Source organism: Eleginops maclovinus, chromosome 9 (genome assembly GCF_036324505.1).
Source record: "Eleginops maclovinus isolate JMC-PN-2008 ecotype Puerto Natales chromosome 9, JC_Emac_rtc_rv5, whole genome shotgun sequence".
In the NCBI taxonomy this organism is placed as follows: domain Eukaryota; kingdom Metazoa; phylum Chordata; class Actinopteri; order Perciformes; family Eleginopidae; genus Eleginops; species Eleginops maclovinus.
This window is the reverse complement of record NC_086357.1, coordinates 1417862-1438472: the sequence shown is the minus strand read 5'-3', so window position 1 is coordinate 1438472 and position 20611 is coordinate 1417862. Positions and strand designations below refer to the sequence as shown.

Below are 20611 nucleotides of genomic sequence, written 5' to 3'. Positions count from 1 at the left end.
TAGTTCATTCAAGTTTCTCTTGTGTAAAGGTTCACTGTGTGTGCTCCATATTATTGCATTGCTATTTAATTGGATGCAATTTTTTGCAGGTGCGTATACTTACACAATTTCCAATATATTTCCTGATATGTTTCAAATAACAACACGATTATATCATCATGTGTACTAAGACAGAGTCACAGGGTTTAGCTTAGAAAAAAACCGAATTCCAGTTTACATTTCCCTGTGCATTTTGTCCTGCTGTACGGGTCCCGGTGTAAACACAGGCTCTCCTCTCCCCGCTGGCCTGCTGCCTTACATGGGCAAACCTCTCCTCACTGCAGGCGGCTGGAATTTCAGAGCGTGACGTCACGGCCTACAACTCTCCCAGAATTTGGATCAAGAAGTTTCACTTTTTGGGTGGGATTGGAACCTCTGTTATAATATTCACTAGAAAGCGAGGTAAGCACAACTTTACAGCACTTTAAACACATGTGCGTCTGTCGGCTGTGTAGTTTAATGTGTGTGTGTGATAACTCAGTGTGGCTCGTCTTTAATGTGTTCGGCCTTGTTAGGCTATGATATGCGTTTTTACTGTAGCTCGGACTGAGTTCACAGTGAGGGCGTGGACTCACACGATAGCCTCGGCTTGTACTAATGTTACATGAGGAAAAAAGCAAAGCTAACGTGTCGGTTAGCTAGTCCTGAGCCCGGCTCAGCCTGGTTGATTGTAACCCTGTGAAGCGGGACTCTGGCGTCTCTGCTCGGTCTGTTCTCAGCCCTCTGCTGCTGAGCAATGCGGAAGACTGCCTGTCAGTGCAGAAACACGAGAGGAGAAATATGTCGCTGATATTTCCTTTAGCAGGCTCATAAGCATCCACTCACCAAGTGTCCCATTACAGGAATAACAGTTAGCTCACTTGAGTGTTTGCTAGTTTTAGCTTTCTCGTTCAACAAAATAACATTTGCGGACTAGTTTACGGCAGCACAGATTCGCCACGTTGTTTAAGAAGTTTTTATGACGCTGTCTATCATTAACTTGCAGAATACTGTTTCTGTAAAGTGGCTGGGACTTCTGTTTCCATTATAATTCATTGCCCATACACGTATACGTTTGTTCAGGCCCATAAAGAACTAATTTGGCGCTACAGTGAAGGCCTTAGAATACTTTTAACCTGGGTCTGGATGAAAACTGTAGGAAACACAAGCTAGGAAAACATCATAGGCATGACTTGTGACATTAACATGTTCACACAGGTCAGGCCTGGCTCTATGTCAAGTCTTCATTTACTTCTAAAGACCCAGGTCAGGTACTGTGTTGGCCCCTTGACCGTGCAACATGTTACCTCAGACTGTTAAGATAAGTGACATTTTATCACATACAATGTCTCAGAAAACCCCACCCTGTGTCCAAGCGGTTGTCCACCCTGCTGATAACGTCCTCTGGGAATTTTCTTAAGGACAACTACATTTTAAAATGAAACCCCATTCATTAGGTGTGATGTATAGTATCCCAGTCTTGTGTATTAGTATGGAATGTAAGTCCATGTATTGTGAAGTTCTTTTGTGCATTCAGTCTCCTCTAAAGTTTACAAGGGTCATACATCACACACAGATGAGTTCTGAAAACCTCCCTATTATAGCTCTAAAATGGTCAATTATCTTTATACATGAGAACGTCTGTCCATAAAATGTCACTAGTGTGAAAAATAAGGCTCACTATCTTGGTTAAAAGACTGAATTCAGACTTTGACTTAGATGTTGAATTTCAAATCAATAACACTAAGGTCCCTTCTGAGTGCTGTCATCAAACCGAATACATCTGCGTCGCTCCGACACATTTCAGGACTCAGGCAACATTAAACGGAACTGCCTTTAAAATCTCTGGTTAAAAAGAACTCGTTTGACAGTGTTGATGATGTTAAAGTTAAAAGCTGAGTGCATCAACTGCCTTTGAGCCAGGGCCCCCCTGGTAGGTTTAGTCAAGATATTCTACTATTTGTGTTACTTTAATGAGGATGTGCTTTTTTGGAAGGAACAGCAGTTTCACCAGACTCAAATTGAGCAGAGCGAACTGAGAAGCCGGTGCTCTTTCAGAAAGCGTTACCATAACCTGCAGCTAGTGTTGTTTCTATAAGCTTGCTACATTTGGTTTATTGGTACCAAAAATGAAGACAAGACATGGCCTGCTTCTGTATCTGTAGATAACTGACAATCTTTGCCACAGGACCATTTAACAAACTGCTGTTCTGAAGGGTTTTCCAGAATCGTCAGAGACCCTTCCGGTCATCTGGATGATATAATATTCCGTCTCGGTATCAGAAAACATTCTAACCTTTTTCCCAAGTTGGACCCCCTTTTTTCCAAACAAATAAACTCTCCCACTATTTTTCCCAAATTTGATCTAGTACATTTTTTGACTTTTTATGATCAGAAAATATTATTTTTTTCTCCTGAAATGATTCAACAACAGCCCTATTTGCTGTTGTTGTATATATGTGTAAAGTCGAAATGTAGTGAGTTATTGACAGTTAGAACTGTTGACCGCATAAAAAAATAATGTTTTATCATTTTTTTAAAGAATATACCTCCACTAAAATATGCATTGACCAGAGAAAGAAGACCAACAGCAAAAACAGACAATGACACCAGACTTCTGAGACAACATCGTGAGACAGCAGACCGTACTGCAGTGTGGACATGTCGGTGCCTGCTGGGCTCTCAGGTTAGGGTGTGACATGTAACATGCTAGTTAGCAACACGGTACCTTTTCCGTATACATCTATGTAGATTACATAAAAGTCACAATGCACGAAACCTGCAGAACAAAACAAACTTAAATTCAAGCTAAATTCAAAGTGTAGATGGGTGTTTTCTTGCAGAGTATACGTGTAATACTGTAAGGAGGCTTCATGTAAGGGGTTATGATATAAAACCCACAGATACCGCAGGAATATTTAATATTCACTTTAAACCTTTTGATGTTGCTATGAAAAACGCTTGCTTTGTACTTTTTCTGATAGAGACACCTTTTATAATGAATATCATTTTATTTAAGTCTATTCACTCAACAACAAGCAGTGTTTTCCCTGAACTCTGCAGTGACAAATTACTCTTACAGGCTGTGACAGCTGACTCACATTTAAGTGGAAAACGTACTTGGGTTCATGCAGGATTTATAGGAGTTATGTAATACTTGAGTAATACAGATTGTCACTATTTCTCAATGTCAACAGATTTCAACACACACAGAAGGGCATCACTTCATCAGCTTTCTAGGAATCCGTTACTTCCAGACAGGAGAAAAGGTGAGATGGCTTTTGTGCTTCGGTGTTGTGTTTGGAGAGTCACGCGTTGTATTTTGAGGACATCAAAGATGGATATGGCAAGTCAGGGTCAAATCACTCATTTGCAACAGTACAAATGGGGCAAAGCATGGATGCTTCAAAAGTGTGCATGAGCATCCAGTAAAGTCGTAGCTAGTGATGTCATCATGTGTCTCTGTTAGCTGGCTAGCTAAGTTTATTGCATTTAATATGGTTAAGCTCATTGTAAGGAGCACATGATAGGACACCTCTGTTATTCAAGGCTTTTTAAGGTTCTTGCATTGTCATGTGACCCTGTTTTGCTGCCTCTTCTAATACACTTCAAAACATGCCACATTTCTGGTTATTCGGGTGTGACTTCGATTCAAATCACATTTCCAAAATTGTGGCAAATCAGTCTGTTCCATGTAGTAGTTATTTACATTTCTTTGTGTTCCGCTTCATCAGATTTGTACTAGTTTTAGGACTTAAGGAATTTGGGAAAGTCATTAGGAATTGTGTTCCTAGACTTTATGAACATATTAAGATGTCAGTCGTGTGAACACAGTCCTTTACTTTAAGATTCAGATGGTCATGCACTGAGAAACGAGCACTCCCAGCCCAGTCGCCCTTGAAAAGTGTTCCACTGCAGGCAGGGAGGTGTAATGCGCTCTCTAAGCAGCTGTGAATATTACCGTGATCTGGGCTGACCCACAGAGCGCATGGGGAGTAATCAGACTTTAATTATACCTTCTTAATTACTTGAACACAATCTGTGTGACACGACAGCTTTTCACAGTAAATGGGCTATCTTTACCTTCTAATCGGGCCCTGGTCACCTGATTAACAAAAAAGTCAATTATGTCTATATTTCCATACATCTTTATAGCTAGCTAACTTGATTTCTCTACAATTTTTTACTTCTATTCTGTTAAAATTGGCGCTTGTTGGGCAGGCTCACTGTGTTACCCATCTTAGGTCAGTCTGAACCCAAAGTGATGGTGAAATGTTCTGTACAATGATCTGTATTATTGCTAGTGAAAGGTATGCACCACAGAACTGGCTCTGCTGAGTGACTCTGGCTCACAGAGTATGGCATTCCAAGTTAAAAGAAAACCAAACTGATATTGCCCTCCAATACTGTCTTCATATTTTCACCATATTTGGAAATGTTTACCTCCTCCATGATAGTTGACAGAGGTTGGGAGAGGGAATGTGAGTCATTTCAGCTGCATGAGGCTTTAAGGGCTGAGAGGAGACTTCCCCTTAGTGAAGCTAACACTTTTCTGTGCTTCAATAATCTAAAGAAAATCTGTGAGTATCATGCTATGTTTATTCTTGTTTTATTTTTATCGTAGTCTGTTTGCAGTGAGAGAATGCAGTTTACTTCTGTCAAAATGGCCATTCATAGTATAATGTATTGTTTGCCATTGTCCAACACTGTGTGTATAGAGGCTGATTTGGTGGAACTCAGTATTTGTCATGTTTGACAAATCAGGAAGTGCTATTGCTGTGTCATTGTAGACACTATACAGACACACGATGTTCCTGTCCATCTTTGCAAGGAAAAGGAAACACTTATAACGACTGTTTGACAGATATTTATAAAATGAAATGTCATACTTACTCTGCACTGTGAGCTGACCTTATATTGTCCGTCAGCGATGAGAGGAGGTCAGAGCTGAAGATGAAAGCACACAGATGGGTTGTGTCTGTAAAAACGGAATACACATCGTAGGATAGAAAATAGTGAAATAGCTCCGAAGGTTTTCCTGCAGATGTCTGAGTTGGGGGCAGCTCAGGTCATTGAAGAATCCTGGTTTTGCAAGCATCCACTCGGACTAATATGTACACCTCAACAGGTCTGACCTTCCTCCTGGCTCTTACTTTCACACTTCAAACGTTTAGTGGCAGGTGTGGCAGTGGTAGGTGAGGTAAGAGGTAAATGATTTTACTTGGCTCTAAGGGCTGGGGCTGCACACTCCAGTGTGATTATCTCTTACTTTTATCTGTAAATGATGCTGGGAATGTATCAGCGTTCAGCCTCAGGGCTGGTAACCCTGTTTGCGTGTCTAAGTCAATGTTCTTTTTTGCCCAAATTGTTTTATCGGATACTGGTTTGTATATGCTTGCACAGTCATTACTGAATATGAGAAACTATAATCTATTTATATGTTTATGAAATGATAGGTAAAGCATTTTGTCCTTATAATTTTCATATGGCATTCAGAAATTGGAGCTGCTTTTATATTGTGCTATATGTACGTTTCTTTACATAGTGAAGTACAGGACCGTCCACTGAATCCAATATGCACTGGAAACATGTTCAGTTATATTTATGCTTACCGTGCAACGACTGATAAACATGTTAAAAGTAATTAAAACCACATTATCTATGATTTTAAGTCTCAATCAGCTCACTACTGGATGGATTGCCATGCTGGTCCAGATATTCATTTACAGTTTTACTTTCCGTCTAGTGACATCTTCAGGTAAACACTTTTGTCTGTCCAATTATGTAATGACCTTATATCTGCAAAACATGACATCCTATCTTTTTGGAATTCATTAGGTTTGAGGTGAAACTCTTTGAAATTTGAAGGAGCATTATAACCTTTACTCCCAAATTGAACAGTTGAGATGAAATGTACACCTGCTTGTTTCAGCAGACTGGGTTATTTTTTTTCGTCTGATATGACCGTTAGCATAATGGTGGCTTATCGCAATAAATGTTAGCAAAGTTTAAATTGATATTCTGGTGTGATTGATTTTCAGCTTGATGACTCTTGTCTACTTCTGCTAAACCATCATCATTGTCATTGTTACTTGTTGTGGCAGACCGCTGTGGATAATAGCTGTTTATATGCTGAGCAGTGCTACTGGAAGTTTGTCGGATTGATTCTTTAAATATAAAACTATGGGGAAACGTCTGATGGACTAATGTCTTTTGTAGTACACATCCTTGTGTATCATGCTTATTTTAACACACACTATGAGAAGACTTTGTGAATGGAAAACATATCACATTTATAAGATTTATATTTATATGAAACAACTACAATTCATTAGAATTAGTTATATTATATATATTTATCACAGTATTGGGAAAGATCCAGCGTACAGTTCTGTAACACTTGGGCAACTGTCCTGAGGTTGGTGGTTTGATCCCCAGCCCCTGCAGTCAACACATTAAAATGTTCTTGGGCGAGATACTGGTGTGTGTGTGTGTGTGTGTGTGTGTGTGTGTGTGTGTGTGTGTGTGTGTGTGTGTGTGTGTGTGTGTGTGTGTGTGTGTGTGTGTGTGTGTGTGTGTGTGTGTGTGTGTGTGTGTGTGTGTGTGTGTGTGTGTGTGTGTGTGTGTGTGTGTGTGTGTGTGTGTGTGTGTGTGTGTGTGTGTGTGTGTGTGTGTGTGTGTGTGTGTGTGTGTGTGTGTGGCTCTTTTGTATGGCAGCCTCTACCTCTGTATGAATGGGTGAATGCTGACTTGTCAAAGCACTTTGAGAGGTCGCAGAGACCTGAAAGACGCCACATAAATGCAGTGCATTCAACATGTTACTATAACAAAACCCTGTCAACAGGAGCGTTTAGAGATATTTCACTGGCTACTGGTTTAATAAGCAGTGACAGACGCTGATCCCAGTTACATCACTCTCTGGCCACAGCTCTTAAAACGACTTAATCTGCGGTCGCTCCACTTAATTTCAAGATTTTTGCATCCCCAGATTGGGAGAGGTTTTATGTTTTCAAGACAAGTCTTCTTAATGAATCTCGTCAACAAATCAAGGCATGATTAACAACAGCAATTACAGCGAGGAGCTGGAGATCCATTCTAAAGTGGAGGAGATGATCTCTTATTAAGGAGTATCACTTTAAGGGTTTGATTGCTTTCTGTTTTTGTGTTTAACTCTAGATTACTCTTTAACTTCTAAACAGCTACTTTCATCCGTACTGTTGAGAGTTTTAGAGTGCAGATTAAATGCTTTAGAATTTAACCCTTGCAGAATGGTTCTGAATATGTTCTATTACTGTCTGGTAGAATATTTGGCAACAATGACAGCTTCACAAACTCTTTTATATGTCAGTGTCTGCTTGGCAGTTCTGGATTTGGGATTGACTCACAATAAGTTGATGTTTCTCCTCTTTGTAGTCGGCATCAATGATGATGATGATCAGCCTGTAGTCATTTGTTTAGGAAAGCTCTCTCAATAAGCTTGATGTTAATAATTAAAATATGGCATTTATGAAATAAAAAATAGGACTACAGTTCTCAGAGCACTTGTATTTATAATTTAACTTGCTTTCGAAATAATGTCACTTAAACAAAGTCCAAGATTATTATTATTTTTTAAATGAATTAACAAATGAAGTAAGCTTTGTCCAGTTGAAGTTGCCTTTTATAAAAACAATCGATTATTTCTAGCCCTATTGCATGTTTGACTTTGTTCATGGCCTTATTTCTAATGACTAATTAGGAAAAGCCAAGTCAGCAATGGCTATTTCCAACATAACTGATTTACAGAGACTTATGTATTTGATGAGCAGACAAGCTGAAAGGGAAGAAAGGTCTGTCTCTAAAGAAGTTTTGATCTTCTGAAACGTTGGCGCTATATTTGTGTGTATTTTTATACTTAGACATATCCAACAAAGGAAGGTTTAGTTTATGATTATTGCTTGTTTTCTCTTTCTATCCGCTATCTCTCTCCCAGAATTCCCATTTTCAGGGCTAATATTTATATTAATAATAGTTACGTGATAAGATAAATTGGGCGTTAATTATAGCCATAGACCAAATCCAGAACTTTTTAGTGCAAATGATGGTAAGGTTCCGGCAGCAGTCGGAATGTTAGCACCTCCAGAGCCCATTATTTGTTGCATTCAGCTTGTTGTCTGTTCATCAACAGTAAACAACAGCAGTAATATGTGAACATGACAGTGGAGTGATAGTGTGACTAAAGGGACATTTACTGTCTGTCCCCCATCATTCAGGATCAGATATCCACTAACTGATTCATCTCAGATTAGGCAGAAGCTGGAGGCTAATGGGACACTTTACACGATGTGTGTGTGATACACTTGCTCGGCATGCAGTGGCAGATGCCAGCCTCTAACGATGGTCAAATTACTGAAGCATGTTGTTGCAACATAGAGCCATTAAGGATGTGCCAAACGTATAAACTGCATACCACATAAACAGTTTAGAATGACAAAAGGATACATGATGTTAGTGATACAACTCTAAAAAGCAATGAAACCTATCAATTAACATGTACAGGGTCACAAATATTGTGAAAAACTGGATATTTGAAGCTTCTTTAAATGAATTGAAACACAATCTCTTTATATCTCTTTTTCTTATGCAAATATTGGTAGATATCAAGGTGATTCTTACCCTGTTAACTTAACTTAAAACTCTTTAATGCAGACTTCAGAAATGTTCACAAAGCACTTTGAAAAGAAAAGTGAGACTGCAAGTGTTGGGTTAAAAAAATACAAGCTGGTGCTATTGTCCTTCTGTAGTCATTTGTCACCCAACTATCAGTATTAATTCTCGAAGAACGGCTTGAGATACTCCTGACACTTTTAGGTAGCTGATGATGGAGGATTTTAAAACTTTGTGCTGGTGTTTGAGATGTTAGGGCTGTGCTTAAATAAGTAGAAAGAGTTGTGATGTTTTGCTACATCCTGCACAACACCTATTTGTTCTTATTGTGTCTGTGTACCTGCATGGTGCAAGTGATAGCAGCAGAAATGGGCCTATATCACTCTTTGAAGATCTGTGGTAACAGGGCTGCATTTATCAGTTCGCTGGCACACTGTACACAGGCATATTTTACGTGGCTCATTGGCAGGATTAATTGCCAACAAGTCCCCTGTGGTCTGTGAAGGCAATTACCTACTGACCCAAATCATCCTCTTGGCTGGAAGTCACTGCCTCTGTTCTGGCAGTGGCACACCTGGGACGTCACTTAGCCTCACACTCACCTCTCCTTGCAGGCTCACACAAGGGCAGTTTCTGATTGTTTTATTTAAGAATTTTACCTCCTGATTTTTGCAATGTTTAGAATACTATTTTAGGGAAAAATGTACTTTGAATTCAGATCATATCTGTTAAAATGAGGCTTTCCTCACTTGGGCTGTTGATGTTATTGAAAGCTCTGCCATTCAGAAAGAAGGCGTAAACAGAAACACTTTAAGTCTTGCTTTCATAATTACATTTTAAAAGAAATTTAAGGCATTAGAATTGAGTGAAAACATGTACTTTTTGAGCGTTCTCAAATTAAAAGCTGTGATAACTAGTGCTGCTGCTCCATATTTTTAAGCTGTTTTCCTTCTCAAGGACTCTTTTCCAAGAACGCAATAGCACATCTCTGGTAAAAACAACCAGAATCCATCTGAAAACGCTGAAACTCGATTAACCATTGCGAACATTTTGAAAAAAAAAATACCGAAAGCTCTCTGATTCTAGCCTTACAAATGTGATGATTCACAGGTTTCTTCATATTGTGGTCCACGGCTGTTTTGTAAGGCAAACAAGCTTTTTCAATATGTCACCTTGGAAATGTACATTTGCTTTTTTATTTTTTTAAACAGTAACAACATTACCAATTTTCCATGTCACTCATTATGAGAGCACAACCAGAGGTGTCATATTTTCCTAATAAATAATTCTTGTAAATACCTGGTGCAAACATTACACATTTTAAAAACCTTGAAGTCCTAAGCCCCAGCTGACGCTCAGTGACCTCACTTGAAGATATTTATCGGGCTTTACACTTGACTTGCTCTGGACCCACAACATGCTTTTCTAAAATACGGTAGTACTCTCCAACACCTGTAGACACACTTTGAAGTGTCAAATAAGCCCCTTAACTCAGTGTTGTAGATGCCCAAATCTAACCACATCTTAAAAGTAGTTTATTTGCCTTTACAGATTTTGTTTTTAAAAAAGCATTTGCTTTGGATATAAACAACCTTAAACACAATTCAACATACTGTATGTTGGGGTTTGCAGAATGTTCCTTTATTGATGTTCTTGACATTGTAATTATTAGAGCAACAGGATATCATGGTAGTGTTGACAGGCGATGTTTGTTGTATATGTGATTGTATATGATGTCAGTTTCTCTTACTGATTAACCTCAATTGGATTTCAAGCCAAATATGGAAACAAACAAACAAAAGTAAAAATCCAAGGCTTAACTAAATGGAATCCATTTATTCATGGTGCTGCTAAGAGCACTAATGCAGTAAGATGTCTTCTTTAAAGCACTGCTAATGCTATTACAAGTGTGCAGGCAGAGGCGGAGCAGTCTTCCACATACATGTTGGTTTGTCACAGCGTAAAGAGAAAAGCTTCTTTGTGTCTCCACATGTGCATCTACTTGCACTATTCTCATGTCGTGTCTAAATGCACAGGACGTTAAAGGTTATGATCTGGGTTTAAGTGAATTGCCCCAGAATCAACTTCATTAATGGATTATCCAATTGTATATGATGGAGCGTGCATGGTGGATCAAGTAACAAAGTGCAGCCACTCGCCATTGACACTCTAAAGATGGCTGCTTTCTATTTGAGCTCCCTGGCTGCATTTTGTTTTAGGTTGCATACTGTGAGTTTAAGCAGGGAGGGACCTTACGTGTCAGGTTTGAGGTCACGTGATATCAGACAGATCCAGTCCCATTATATGCATTAATCTCTTAAATTGCTCCACTGTCCCAAGTTTCATTTGTTGTAGAAGCATCAATTTAGGAAGAAGCACACAAAACCAAGCCAGCTTTCAGAGAATACACCCGCTGCTCTGCTATGTGCTTTTTACATTCAGTTTCCTGCTAATGATAAAAACTTTTAGAAACAACCCCCCCCCCCCCCCCCTCTTAGTAACTGTATCTCAATGAAAACAGTTTTTGTAAAGATTTAATGTCCTCTTACGTCAAGACAACAGTAATGCCATTTTAGATGTAAGTACGGGGGCTTGTTTCCTTATCCCTGTGCTGCTCTCGTGGTACTTAAGGTTTGTTTAGTTCATAGTGGCCAAACAGCAGTACTACAACTTCTGTATCAGTCCGTGACGTCACTCGGCCCTGAAAGACTTTTCCCACTGATTTACATTGGGAAGGAGACGTCTGTAAATCAGTGGATCATTTTTTAAACTAAATAAACTACCCAGTATGAATCCTTTTGTAGCCCTTATTAAAAACATTAGGTCCTTAAAGTTGTAAAATGCGCTAAAAGCTGAATCCAGATTTATTTTCTCTCTCCATTCAATATACTGAGCCGAGAGTGGGAGATCGGGGCGGGGCTTAAGGGGAACTTCAACTGTGCTTGCTCTATGCTCTCGACAGCCAGGCATGATGGGTAATTTGTGAAGTTTTGCTTTTGAGAATCTCAGGCCATTTTGTCTTCATGCTCCAATGAGCAGCTCTCATAAGAATGAACGAGGCCCCGCCTCTAACGCTGTACCCAGCTCTTATTATACATCCATGGTCCAAAGAGCTTGTGTATGGTAAATGAAGCTGAATCATAGTCAATCTCATCTTTATGACACTGTTGTCAATGAAAGCTGAGCCATAGTAACCATTAACCAGTCATAATCTGTGAATTTACTGCAGTATCATCGGTGACAATGCCTTTGTATTGAAATAGAACATACTGCTGTATTAAAGTTCCAGATTTATTGGTTGATATCTGCCCTGAACAGAGAACTTTGACACAGCCTCATGCTTTAGAACAGGAGGCTGCCTATGCTGTATGAGAAGTTTAACTTCTTTGGAAACACCTGCCCGGAGCCTCTTCTGTTGCCATTATTAGGACTAAAGCTCTGCAAACTAAAGTGAGCACACTGGCACAAAATGTTAAAGAAGAGTTCTCAAAGACATGTTGAGCGTAGTACAGCGCCTGCCCTCACAGACTTATCAGAAATGAATGTCAAAGTCTAAAGGGCCAGTGACAGTGGACTTTGGGAGTGCACAATGCAGACATAATTTATGTGCTGTGAGGTTGTAGAGGCTCGATGTGCAGGCTCACAGACTGCAGCAGGCACAGTGGGGTGAGGGAACAAAGCGGTGACAGCAGCAGACACACGGGAGAGGCTGGACCAACACAGAGGCTACACAGGCCTAGCAGGCAGGGAACTGGATCAGCTGAAACCCAGTGGAGGCAACCTGTGGGCAGGTGAGGAATGACACACAGAGAAGTTCCAGAAACCACTTCGAGATTAGGGAGGGCTGTGTCTGTCTGAAACTGGAGAGGGAGGTTGCTGCTGGTTTACCGCTGCGCTGATCAGTTATTAGTTAGTTTGTGGGATTCTTTGACTTCGGCATTCTGAAGGTTTAGTTCAAATTGTACACAAAAAAAGAGAAAACTAACCGGTCAACGAAGTGGAAGACCAGCACATCCTGTGTTCTACAAGGTAAAAGTGTTGTATTTGTTTAAAGAGGGAAAGATGGATGCCACTGGAAAGTCTGACGGCAAGGTAAAAATATATCAAAACCATTAAACGGATAACGTTTTTTTTTAGGTGTCGATGAAACTTACAAGATGATGGTCATTCAGAAAAATTCTATGCCTCTTGATGGTTACTCACAGCTACAAAGGGAGTCAAACTTGGGCTTTGAAAGTCCCTCAGTCTGGGAGCCTGCTCACCTTGAAACTGGTCCAGGTGAAGCGCTCCTGAGCTATAAATCCGAGGAGCCTTTTGTTTCCTGTGCAGGGTATTTCCTGCACTCCCATAAGCCCTCAGGCAGTTTCCTGTAAGCCCAGCGGAGCTATACCTAGTTCAGGAAAGGTAAACGTGCACTAATTCAACCTCAACATGCCTTCCACTCTACTGCCATGCTGGAAAGACGTGGTTATAAATACACTATAGAGCCCGGGATAAAGGCCAGGGTGTTTTCAGGGATATGTATTTTTTATTGGTTTGGTCTACCTTTACAGATTGTAAACATAAGGTCCAAATCAAGCTGTCCATGTAGGAGCACTTAGAAAGCATGTGTCCACAGAGGAATGATCGGGTCAGCCCGAGTAAAAAAGAAATCATGAGGACTCAAACACATCACGTAAAGCCCATAAAAAAACCAGAGTGAAGCATGAAGATGAAGATGAAGGTTAAAAGAAGGGTGTGCTCATTTGTTTTTCAGTCTCTTTCAAACCTGTCCATCATAACCCGATAAACAAAGACCTTTTCAGGGCCTAAAATGAGTTTCTTTGACAGATTGTGTCTCTTTAGAAATGTGTTAATGGTCTAATGTACTTGGATGATCACTTGTGTTTGATAGCAAATTGCTCCATCTGAATGTTTAATGGCTCTGATAATTTGAATATTTAGCTCATTGTGTCTTTTTCACTCAGTCTACACTGCTGAAAATAGTTGAACCTAAGTTAACATAATGGATTTGGCATTGACGGAAATTGGCTCAATTAATTTGATCATAAAAAATAAATGTCTGAACACTTGAAAGGATCTGCAAATCTTTATGAATCACCTATTTGTTGTAATGTAAATAAATGCCCTGCCTATAGGAAATGCGTGCTTCTTCAGATGCACACGTGAAAGGTCAGATTCAATAAAAAGTCCTGGTTATATTTGCAGGACGGGCACAAGGTAAACACACTCCAGTGAACGTTAATGGAGAGAGGTGGGACAGGGAATGTCTTAGAGGAAAGGGCAGGTGGCGTTCTGAAAACAACCAGAAGGGGTGTGTGTAGTTTGAGCTGTTAACACTGACAGAGGCGGCGTGTCTGACACACAGCACATGGAGGCAATGGAGACTCATTGAATCCTGCCTGATCGATACTGTGCGTCAAAATGTTCACTTTTCTCATGTCTCCATCAAATCTGAACGTGTATGCCTTCAAGTCAGAACATATTTCAAAGTGTCTTCAAAGCAATATAAATTACAATAGTTGTACGGACATTAGAAGCAGCACCGTTGTCATCTTACTGAACAAAATGTAGGTACGCGTTGGAACCCTTTCTTCCTCCTGATTGTTGCTCATTTCAAGCAGCGTAGATGCAGAGTTGATGTGATGACACATGAGTTTTGCAACTGTCAGAAAAACATGGTGACATTTATGAAAAGGGATTTATAAAATGACTGATCCACATTTCCATCCCTACAGACATGGTACAGACTTTGATAAATCAGATTTAAATCTCTCAGTTATATTGAATTAATGTCTATACATTGAGGAAACAATAGAAAAAGATGCTCCTCGTATCTCAATAACTTTCCTGAGATGCCTTTTTACATTCTGTACACTGATATTCATTGAACAAGAGAAAAAGTCATCAACAGGCCACTCTTGTTACTGCCTGGTGCTTGTGTTTGTGAAACGCACATATTTGTGATAATTAAATAATCCAAAGCTGTTATACATTTGTGTTATTTATTTAGTGAGCTTAAATGCTACTCTTAATGTTGTCACAAGTTAAAATGTATTACAATCCATCAGCCACATAGCTTGCTGGTACATTTATAAAATCCTCTCAATTATGATGTGTGAGAATAGTTTGCGCTGCTGTTTGCCTCTCAGCCCCACAACGCTGCTTCAGACTTAGAGACAAACACCCATCTGACCTGCGAGAACACATTCCTTCTGGCCACACCACCGTATTACACAACTGCTCCTCTGTCTGCTCCCGCTCCAGATGTTGAGCACACAATGTGCAGAACACTCTGTGTGTGTGTGGTTGTGTAGCTCAGAGACAATCTCATTTAGTGGATACGCTTCTCGGGGGGAAGAACAGATCAAAGCTTTGGGTCGGATGTTGATGCTACTGTAGATCAGGTTTTTTTTGGTTTGGCTTGGTAACACTCACACAACCGGGTTAAATGTTGTATTTCTTGAGTGACTGTCTTAATGAGGATGGCTGCAGGAGTGGAACTGCATGTTCCAGGCATGCTCAAAGAAAATATTAGCTCTCAGTAAACGAAGGCATATAAAATATCCAACCTGCATTGGAATGGTGCTCAATTTAGGTGAAAACAAGCACAGGAAGTAAGGCATATGTCTTTATAGTTGATAGGGTCCTCTGCTAACTGCTCCTTCCTCTGTGACTGTGGGGATATGTGGCACGATGGTTTTGGCCGTGATGGTGGTACTTGTTGGGGCTGATGTTGGTGTTTTCATTCTTCTATACCTTTAGTAGAAAATCGTCCCACCAAGTGTTGACTGAGAGGTGTTGAGGAAACCCACAATGTCTCTGAAAGGCAGGATGCTTCCTCCTTTCATTTAAAGCATGCAACAACAATAAATACCTACCTTTGTGTTGAAAGCAGAGATTTAATTGGTAGATATCATCGAGGAACAAATGACAATTCTTGAACACATTGTAGTTTTCTCTAGATCTACAGAAAAAACGGTAGTTGAAGTAGCAGAACTCTTCTCTACTGATACTCATTTAACGTGCATCACTGTATCAGTCTGAAACCTGTTTAATGTGGACAGTGAAGACAATACAAAAAAAGATATACAGTATATTGTGCAGCTGTTGATAAAGCTGTTGTTTTATTCATTCATTTTCTTTTCTCATCAAACATTAACTGCAGAACATTTAAACTTCATTAGGTTATTTTATAAGTTTCATTCATTAACTTTTCCACATGTAAATGGATGTAGTGGAAAAGAGAAGGTGCTCTTCCTGTGATGTGACATTCATTATAGTCTTACATGTTCAATACTAAAACTGCTGGCTGATAGTAAAACAGGTTGAGAGGTAGCATCATTAACACGGAGACTGCATTTTGAACAGACTCAGAATGAGACTGCATGAAAAGACGCGGAACCAAAAGGTGTTCATCAACACGGTGTCCCCGGAGAGACGTGTCCCCTGCCCCCCCACTGCTGGTTACTTTCCTCCCCGGCCTGATACTCACTGTGCTTGTGGAAAGCAGCTCCTCTGAAAATAAGCAGCATATGCTAGAACAAGGAACGCCACTTCAAGAAATACTTGTTCCTTACCATGAGCGCAGCGTGGAGAAACTAAGGGGGAAGTTTAGAAACGACTTAGTTGTCAGTTGCAAATTCTCCCAAACATTGTTTTTATACTTGCAAACAAAAAAAGTGTGAAGGAGGAATGGATAACAATCCCAAACTGGCGCCCACCCATAATTATGGTGTGGGTACAAAGAGATTTTTGCCATTCTAAAGGGAGAAGGGGAGTGTAGGTGTATTAATTCCTGTGTCTTCCTGCTCCCTCAACTTGGAAGTTCAGATTTAGAAAAATAGACCCCCCTCCCTCAAAAGAAAAGAAGAAACAACAACTGTCACATTGACTGACGCCACTCTGGTGTATCTGTGTTCCCACCACTGCTCCCTGTAGTATATGCCACACTGTGGCAATGTGGGAAACTGTCAATTTATCAGAACAAAAGAATTCCTCAGCAAGAGGAATACACATCTTCGGGCCCTGGAGACAAAAATCATTCCACCCCCACCCTTACCTGTATCTAAACAGAATGTAGGACATTCACAACACCAGAAATAGAAATTTCACTCACAATTATCATTTTGGAATGTATCCCCTGCAGTCAAAAGTTAGGATCTCATTTTAGCAGTTAGAGCTGCACTTTAATACTAACTTTCTCAAAGTAAACATCCAATGAGAGGCAGCGGCATGAGCAGGAGCGGCAACCAAAGGGGGGGCAGTGTAAATAAAGTGTTCCCGATCCATTCTGCCCTAAATCATTGTCTCTCTGGGAAACTTCATTTTTTATTTAATTTAATTTGAGCTGTATAATTATGCTATGTTTCTTTCCAGGTGTCTGATCCTGAAGTCCCCAACATCACTTCAAATTTGGGTAAGTGCTCACCCTCATTTCTACCTCCTTTCTATGTGCCATTCACCATGAAATCTCTTGTCTGTTTTTCTTTTAATTTATATTCTTCACCACATTTTTCCTCTTTGCAGACAATATAAGTATGTATATAATTGCCTTACGTTTAAGTTACATCACTAGCTAAGGGTAGGGATATATTTAACTGTATAGGTCAAGTAAAGGTAAAGTGTTTTTCACATCTCACATGAATTTATCAGTGTTTTTCTTTTTGCTTTATTTTTATGTATGTTTATGTATGAAGCAAATCACCATGACAAATTACGTATGAGTTAACCTACTTAAAGACTAGATCTTAAGACATTTTATTTCTACCATTCCATCTTTCCTCCACTTTTCTCCAGATGTCGTGATAATGCGATGACAAAAAAACTCATAATTTACAGTTATGTTTGTTATCCCCTTTGTTGACCATGCGGTGCAACTTTAATGTGTTGCTTGGAAATAGTTATTTATCTGTGAATGTGTGTGATTCATGCTTAAATATAATATTATCTTAAATATATAACCTTGGTTTATGAACTAGGTTATATAATGTCAGTAGTGGTCATTGAGAGCTCTATGTTGCAGTGCAGACATTCAGCCAGGACACAAGTATTTTTGATTTCTCTTATAATTCATCGAAGGCTCCTGAAACTTGACTCTGGTTCTTATTTAAAGAGTGTTTTGTAAATCTGTTCACAGTATAGCCAAGTGGAAATGTAGCATGAATTGAACACATGCGTTCTGCACCAGTCTAACAGTTGCACAAAATAAAGCTGCATGTTTCTGTCATTATGATGACACGATGTACAAACACCTTTTATTTCACTCCTCATCCTCAGAACTTGCTTTTTATTGCTTTTTTTAGTTATTTTATTCTGCACATGATTGACAAATGTATCATTGAGTTGTTGAATCTATATTATATGAGAATGTTTTTCAGTCTAAATTCCTCTGCCTTTATGCATTTGCGTGAAGTGTTGTCTAAAGGGCAGAAGGTTGTTGAAATGGTCATGAAACACATGTTCAGTCTGCTCTCCTGTCCTCTGATAGACATGATCAGATCCAGTGTTCCAACCATCCGGCTGAAGTTGCCTGGAGCATAGTTATGGATTTAATATTTAGTGGTGGTATATGTCTGAATCTGTCAAAGCACCGCTTCACGACTACATGGATATGGTGATCAAAATTGAAAATAGTTGACACTTTATGGTCCTGAAAGACTTAATCTTACACAAAAAAGAAACAGGTGTAAAACAGTAACACCCACTGTGCTTCACACTTTTATAAATAAGACAATTCTGCTTTGTAAAACACACAAATAAAGGGTAAGAAGTTCTTGAGATCCAGATGAGATACTTGCTAAACAGCAATACGAAGTTTCCATGCTGCCTATCTCAAATGTACCGTCAGCACACTTGAATATGTTTTGACATTTGAAATCCACTAGAAATCCATGCTGGTAGACCTCATTGCTGCATATTAAGTATGCTTTTGATGCACTAGTTAAGCCTACAGCGATTCTTTGTCTTTTGTCCTGATTAGCTGACTCTTTGTTCATTATTCCTGATAAGCTGCTGATCAGAATTGTGTTTGCATGTCCTGATAACACTAATGGTCCTCGCTATAATTGATTTAAGCCACAATTTCATCAGTGTTTTGGTCACTTGACGTGTAGACTTGATTTTTTTAGTTCAGTGCATGGAATACAGAGCAGAAAGATATAACACGCAGACATTGGAATTAGTGAGCTTTAAGGGTCTTCTGTTTAGTGAAGCATGCACAATGGTTGAATACCAAAATGTGCTATATTTCTGAAACAGATGGCGAGGTGCACGTATGGGAACCTAAGCTCTTCTTCTCTGAATATGAAAATGTTGAACAGGTGGTCTAAAGAAGTATCCTTCCCCACTCCGGCTTTCATTAACACACTTTTATTCTTCTAGTAATAATAAGCTTACTTGTGCCCTGAGATATAGGGCAGACAAAAGAGCTGTTCGTTTTTTAATAGGCAAAAACCGGCAAAACTGTGGCCTTGATATGTATTATTAGACACAACCCTCTGAAACAACATCTTGAAGAAGTTCCCCCTCCCCCAGTGAGACTGATCTATGATGTGATTGGTGTCCAAAAGTCTGTTCTTATAGAAGCATGTGTTTATTTTGTGCTTAAGCTCCTTTTCGGTCTCTGTTTGTCTACGCTTACAGTCTTATTGGCATATGTTTAGATTTAAACTGTAAATAAGAAGTTGTGTGTATCACTTTCACCTAAAGAATCAGTAACAGAGTTCCAACCTCTGCAACAGTAGCCGTGTTTCATTGCAACAGTAGCCGTGTTTCTATTAACATATTTTAAGCGCATTTTGAAGTATCACCTTAGAAAAGTTTTTGAAAATGCCAAAATACTAATAAAGCATCCTTAGTTGCACAAAACTATTCTCTGCATACTTTGTTTTCTAAGCTCATAATTCACATTTCTTTTTGGGGACATTTCTGAATTTTGGCTGTAATAGTTTGACAATTGATTGGAAACAGGACGTTCTTGGAACATATCAAATTGCGTTACATCCCTGCGCCCTAATGACAGAGTCAAGGTGACAAAGTGTAGCTCCATGCAGTAGTTCCACAGAGCGGACTGACGCAAACCTCCTTACATGGCCGGTTGCAGCCATGGTTTGAACTGAACATGCCGAAGATACTTCTTCACTTCTCACTGTTTGTTTGGATTCCTGGCTCACAGTTTGTCTGTTTGGGCCAGATTCTTGAAGCACACATCAAATGGACGGTTGACTAGCGAGGCAGTCTGCCAGCTGAATTTCAAGAACACTTTAGCTTCGCTGTAGAATTTAAAATACTTAACTCTTCGTTGGGCTTGACTAGAGCTTTAGCCAAACGGCTTTCCTTTACTCATTTTGGAATATAAGGGCGTTATGTAAGGGGACAAAGCCTTCAGTGGAGCTGGACTCTCAGTAAAAGGTATATAATGGTAACTTTTTTTTGGTTCGTTTCAATAGCCATGTATTGGCTTCCAATGTAATACCTGAATACTGAGGTAGTATTCTCTTTTAGTCAGAGTTAAGTCTTTACTCTGATTTATCGTGTTCCCGCACATTTTCTTCAGAGCTTCTCCAAGCTGATAATCTCAACAACATGTTGGTGTTAAAAGCGCTTTCAGAACTGAAAGGAAAAATCTATGTAGAAACTCATCCAATATACACATTTGTTTGGTTTTGCTTACTTGCAAAATGCCATGAAATCGTCTTTATTTTGCTCATATCCTGTCAAATGATATTTCTGATTGGTAATATTTTTAGAGCATCTTCTAAATTGTCTCCCAGTTTCATTTTTTTTTTTTACAGATGCTAGCAAAAGCCAGAACTTGTTTTGTGGCTGTCGTTAACCCTTCCACGAGCCCTGCTATAATGTTGTAAAGTGGAACATTTACCCAAGTGATGTATGACATAAGCCTTGTATGGCTGGTATAACAAATGTTCAAATGAAAATTGTTCTT

At 39.5% G+C, this 20611-nt stretch overlaps 1 protein-coding gene across 7 annotated transcripts in view; it reads left to right on the top strand.

Annotated features, from left to right (window-relative positions):
• The first annotated feature begins 314 nt into the window (after nucleotides 1–314).
• lpp (LIM domain containing preferred translocation partner in lipoma) overlaps nucleotides 315–20611 on the top strand; it is a 143791-nt gene continuing 123494 nt past the window's right edge. For 2 of the 7 annotated variants that reach the window (XM_063891009.1, XM_063891015.1), the window contains exons 1-3: nucleotides 315–441; nucleotides 3216–3287; nucleotides 17044–17083. The gene's annotated coding sequence lies outside the window, so the exon portion shown is untranslated. Of the gene's footprint in view, nucleotides 442–2560; nucleotides 2705–3215; nucleotides 3288–4519; nucleotides 4599–4816; nucleotides 5219–12263; nucleotides 12456–17043; nucleotides 17084–20611 lie in introns of those variants that run through there. The other 5 variants (XM_063891010.1, XM_063891011.1, XM_063891014.1 and 2 more) reach the window with 5 other exon arrangements.